Source organism: Ochlerotatus camptorhynchus, unplaced genomic scaffold, assembly GCF_037179485.1.
Source record: "Ochlerotatus camptorhynchus isolate MF236.1 unplaced genomic scaffold, CSIRO-AGI_Acam_v1.1 ptg000077l, whole genome shotgun sequence".
Lineage (NCBI taxonomy): Eukaryota > Metazoa > Arthropoda > Insecta > Diptera > Culicidae > Ochlerotatus > Ochlerotatus camptorhynchus.
In genome coordinates, this window is record NW_027040567.1 from 1,604,576 (window position 1) to 1,610,608 (window position 6,033).

The window sequence follows — 6,033 nt, forward strand, 5'->3', positions numbered from 1 at the left end:
TTACAGATTATTCTTTGGTTTCCTAGCAATACCTTCCGGGTCCCGTTGCGTTGCTTTGAATTCGTCTATGAAATCGTCACAAACCGTGGAATTGGTATCGATCTTAAGGTACGGTCCAGTAATTCCTGCAATTGGCAAATAACCATTTCAGTACATAAAACTATACTGTGACATCTGTTAAAACTTACGTGTCATACTGGGCCACTCGGGAACGCCTTCCGCCCTAGGTGCTCCCTCACTGGCAAACGATGTCCACAGATCTACCACCTTCTTGGCAATTGCCGTGTCCGCTTCGTTAAGCTTCGACGCCGTCGTCGGATACGGAAACAGATACATCAGATCATCGTTGTGGTGAACACCTCCTCCGAATGGGAACTGATCGACGTCCACCCCGAACCCGAATCGGGAATGCTCACCTCGGTAGTCGAAACTGTACAGGAAGGTACTGTTCGGTTGATGTTCAGCATTGATCTGGGCCAGCTTGAGTGAGGGACCTTTGATCAGGCAAGTGGCTGCCATGTCCGACATGCTGGGGACCATCTTTTCGAGGTTGCCTTCGACCAGCTGCTGTTGGTTGTAGAAATAGGCAGTCTGCAATGAACGGGTTACGCTAGTTGGGTCGTCCATACCCATAATCCCGTTGACCACGTCGATCATCGAATACGAGTTGAGGGTCTTACTGCCGAGCTGCTTTCGATGGGCCAGTATCAGGAATATGTCCACCAACGCGAAAGTACCGTCATGCTTCATTGCTCCGATCAAGAGGGGTAGATTTTTTCGAACATGACCTTTCCGCATAGTTTCGTAAGGAAGGACCGGGAATAGGCCATTGGGACAACCGGGAACCATGCGACAACCACCTACTTTGTTGACTCCATATTTGGTCAGGTAGATGCGCTGTTTTGATAAAGCTTGTGTAATCAATCATTTCATGGATGGTGCTATTTTGGGGTACTTACGTAATGTTGAGAAAATGCCTTAATCAATCGGGTGATGTCTAGCTCCATCAGGAACTGTTCGACTTCTTCGAGCTTCGCTTTGGGATCACATCCGGCTAGTTCAGCGACATGCCGAGCATGCTCCACTGGATTATAGTCGTAACCCCACGAAGCGAAGCAGGTTCCCGATTGAACGATCATCTTGTGGAACAGCTTTTCGGTATCGACAACTGGGCTGAACAACAAGGCGGTCGCCATACAGGCTCCTGAGGACTGTGCCATGAGAGTGACTTGGCTCGGATCACCGCCAAAACTGGAAATGTATTTCTGAACCCACTCCAGAGCAAGTATCACATCCAGGATGCCGACGTTCCCGGGTATGTTCTTGGATTTGGTCGACAGGAATCCGAGTGGTCCTAGTCGGTATTGTGGGACCACGAGAACTACGTCCTTTTCCATTATGTAATTAGGCGGGTAGTGATAAGCTGCTCCATCGTAGAACATGCCACCGTGAACGTAAACGATAACCGGTTTCTTATCGCTGACGTTTTTCGTGTAAACGCAAAGGTTGATGCAGTCCTCCTGGTTTTGTGATAACTGCTCGGGTGTGTACTTCTTCAGGTTGTGGTATACGGGAGATCCTAGCTTGTAGCTTGACACATCCTGTACTCCTTCCCATGGTTTCACTGGAACGGGTGGCTGGAATCGTCGTTCGCCGTTCGCAGGTTCACCATATCGTACATTCAAGAACTGCAAAATGTTCGTCCCACTCCAGGCACCTTCCGTTGTCGATCCTTTCAGTTTTCCAAGCCCTGGAAGTTCTACAATCGGATTTCTGCTGCCGTCCGTTGAGAAGAATGCCATTCTGTTCGGGAGTACACTTCTTCTCAGAACACCGCTTCTGATCACTACACCACGGAAAAAAGCCATCCTCGGTTAGAACCGGCAGTTCTCAACGGCCTGCAGTTGTACACGAAAATGAACTAGAAAAGCCGTTGCGAATTGCATTTTATCGCCTATTTCACAGGAAGTGTTCATATCTGTTTTTTTTTCGGATGGATTAGCCGCTCGCATTTTGCTTTTTATCTTGGCTGATGTGCACTCGATACAAAAAAGAAGATTTCGCTACTGTGACGCGGTCATATGAATTTGTTCGTACATGGCTGTTGTCGAGTAGCAGTTCCGAAGCAACTAGCTATCTGCTTTATCGTATCGGAAGAATGTCAAATCTGATTACGAATGTTTCGTCAGAAATGTCTGTCTGTATTTCTAGGGTACTTAACTTAAGCTTAGCATTTATGTACATATTTTATAGAAGAATAAATTTCGGTGGGTTTAACGGTGAAAACGTTGCATTCACTTGGAAGCTCGTACGACTTCGTCGGTGACGACCGTCAACTCGTCTAGGAAGTTCTGACCGATACTGAATTGTTTGTCGATGTGCAGATACGGCCCGTAAACATCTGAAAATAGGTTAACCCGAGATCAAACACACATTCGTACTTGAAAGACTATGCTATTGGCTTACTGTTGAACACAGGCCATTCGGGTAGATCCTTCGTCTTGGGAACTCCGTCGATCGCGAACGACGTCCACAGGTCGACCATCTTCTTGGCAATTTCGGTATCCCGTTCGTTTAGCTTCGCCGCAGTGTTTGGATAGGGAAACAGGTAGATGAGGTCATTGGTATGATGAACTCCACCGTCGAAGGGAATCTTGCTAACGTCTTGGTCGTACCCGAAACGCGTGTGCTCTCCATAGTAATCGAAGCTGTAGACGTAAGTGTTATCAGGATTGTGGCGGCTGTTGTACTGTGCTGACCTTAGGACGGTGGACTTGATGATAACTGCTCCGCAGTACTGACGTAAAAACGGGGGAAAATGTTAAGCTCAGCAATTCCTATTGCATCCCAAAACTTACGTCTATCAAACCGGGGATGAGTTTCCGGATGTCTCCTGCCTTCAGATCATCTACGTTGAACATTGCCTTAGCAATCAGCGGTGCCAACATATTGCTATTCTCCGTAGATGCCAAGATTTTTGGCACGTCCTCGAGTAAATCATGTTGTATAAACTGCTTGTTACCCAGCAGCTTCAGATGGGCCAGTATAGCGAAGATATCCACAAGGGCAAACGTACCTTCATGCTTGACAACACCCGTCAGCATGGGAAGATTCTTTCGACCTCCACCTCGCTTCATCACTTCGTATGAAGTCTTTGGGAAAATCCCCGAAGGTCCTCCGATCGTAAATCGATGTCCCCCAATGGAATTGATGCCATTCGGAGTTCCCTGCCACTATGTAATACAGAAACCACAGTTATCGTTCCTACAATCAACCACGTAATCGACTCACCATATGCTGCGAAAATGACTTCAGCAGCGTGTAGGTATCCAGCTGCAACAGAAACTTTTCCACTTCTTCCAATGGTGCCCTTGGATCACATCCGGCCCTCCGGGCGATGTCCTTTGCATTCCGCTCGCAGTTGAAATCAACCGACCAACTACTAGCCAATCCAGCCCCGGAATTTAGAATCATCTTCCCAAATAGGGATTCCTCGGCCACGGGGCTAAATGTCAATGCCGAGATAATTCCCGCTCCAGCTGATTGTCCAAAAGCAGTCACCTGCTCTGGATCTCCTCCAAAGTGTTTGATGTACTTTTGAACCCATCGAAACGCTAACAGGACATCACCGACTCCGGCGTTGCCGGGAATGTTTTCCGTTTTGGTCGACAGGAAACCGAGCGCTGCCAATCGATATTGGGGAACCACCAGAACTATGTCTTTCTCCAACAGGTACTCCGGAGGGTGTTGAGCGGCACTGCCGCTATAGAATCCACCTCCGTGGATATAGACGATAACCGGTTTCTTGCCTGAAAGCTGATTCATTCGATTAGTTTAGAGTTACCCACAGTGCGATCAACAGTGTACTTACATCCTTCGAGTACACGCACAGACTGATGCAATCCTCCAAATCGTCCTGCAGTTGTTCTTTTGGCATTTTCTTCAAATCGCCGTAGTACGGAGCCGTTCGGCCACGTTTAGATACATCCCGTACTCCTTCCCATGGTTCAGCGGGGACGGGTGCTTTGAAGCGACGGTCTCCGGTGGCTGGTTCGGCATAGCGGACGTTCAGGAACTGCTTGATCGGAACACCGGTCCAGGCACCTTTGGTGAGAGATCCTTTGAGCTTTCCCATGCCGGGAAGGTGAACCACCGGGTGGTTCGGGTCCGGCTCGGATGAACATGATCTCCTCTGGATGAGATAAGCCGTGGAGCTGTATGCAGTTGGGGTGGATTTCTGAATGAGCTGGCCGACGTATCGGGTGAGGTGTTGGGAAAGCAGTGGCATTGCTCCAGTCGATTTGGTCTCTTGGGGGAAAAAAAATTGGGAATGGGTCATTATAGTTTGGTTCTCACTAGCAATCATTCGTAGCTCAGGCTGTGCTACAATGCAGAGCCAAGCTGAAAACGTCGGGGTCGTTTTCCAGTTCGACCGGGAAATTGTTTCTCTATTTAGTCATTCCATAGCAAAACGATTTAGTGGTTTTTGTTGCTTATCGCAAAATGTTAGACCCGTGTTGTCGCTAATCACATACAAAAAATCAGCTCAATTGCATGAAGGGCAAAATGATCCTTTAGCAAACAAGCTTTGTTTACGTTATATTCTTTCTTCAGAAATGGTTCACAACGTTCCGAAGTTTATTAAGTGGTCATGGACCTTTGAACAGCTACGATCGGACGATGACGTATTCCTGCCGCAATTGGCCATGATGATAAGATGACAAAGAGAGTCATATCAACAATCAATACGAAACTAGCGATTTGAAATTGGCTCACTACATGACTAGCCTATTGGTCCCAAGCAAACGATTAACGTATCCCATTCTTGTCGGAATTCTAGTACTACACTATGTTTGTTTTGATTCGCTATGAAAGTTTGACAGATAAAATGAGGGGTTAGTGGATTTTTCTATGTTTCGAGGGGTGAATCGATTAGCTTGGGACCGAATATAGTACCAGAGCTGAGCCAAAAAGTAGAGCACGTTTCTTCCCAGCAACTCCTATCCCTAACTCCCCGTGGTACCAGCCGGGAACTGTAAGTGAAGGACTCTAATCACAACTGTGCACCCTGGTCCTCCGGAAAGTTAGGGGGTTGATGTCAGGCCCTGCGAGCCAGCCGTAAAAAAGCATTGTAACGGAAAGTCAGCAACAGAGGAATACGAACCGAGATCAACGGTAACGACCCCAGCGACGAAATAGGACTTGCGATTGGAAACTCGGCACGTGGAACTGCCGATCTCTCAATTTCATCGGGAGCACCCGAATACTACTGAATGACCGCGGATTCGGCATCGTAGCGCTGCAGGAGGTGTGTTGGACAGGATCCATGGTGCGAACGTTTAAAAGGTAATCATACCATCTACCAGAGTTGCGGCAACACACGCAAGCTGGACACAGCTTTCATCGTGATGGGCGAAATTCAGAAGCGCGTGATCGGTTGGTGGCCGATCGACGAAAGAATGTGCAGGTTGAGGATCAAGGGCCGATTCTTCAACTTTACCATAATCAACGTGCACAGCCCTCACTCCGGAAGAACTGATGAAGGACGCATTTTACGCGCAGCTCGACCGCGAGTACGATCGCTGCCCAAGCCACGACGTCAAGATCATCATAGAAGACCTAAACGCTAAGGTATTCCAGGAGGAGGAATTCAGACCGACGATTGGAAAGTTCAGCGCCCACCAGCTGACGAACGAGAACGGCCTACGACTCATCGATTTCGCTGCCTCCAAGAACATGGCCATACGTAGCACCTTCTTCCAACACAGCCTCCCCTATCGTTACACCTGGAGATCACCACAGCAGACGGAATCGCAAATCGACCACGTTCTGATTGATGGACGGCACTTCTCCGACATTATCGACGTCAGGACCTATCGTGGCGCTAACATCGACTCTGACCACTACCTGGTGATGGTCAAACTACGCCCAAAACTCTCCGTCATCAACAATGTACGGTACCGACGCCCACCACGGTACAACCTAGAGCGACTGAAGCAACCTGATGTCGCCTTAGCATACGCGCAGAATCTC

At 48.3% G+C, this 6,033-nt stretch overlaps 1 pseudogene; it reads right to left on the bottom strand.

Moving 5' to 3' along the window:
* Window positions 1-4,312, bottom strand: LOC135697702 (uncharacterized; annotated as a pseudogene).
* Between the last annotated feature and the right edge of the window lie 1,721 nt (window positions 4,313-6,033).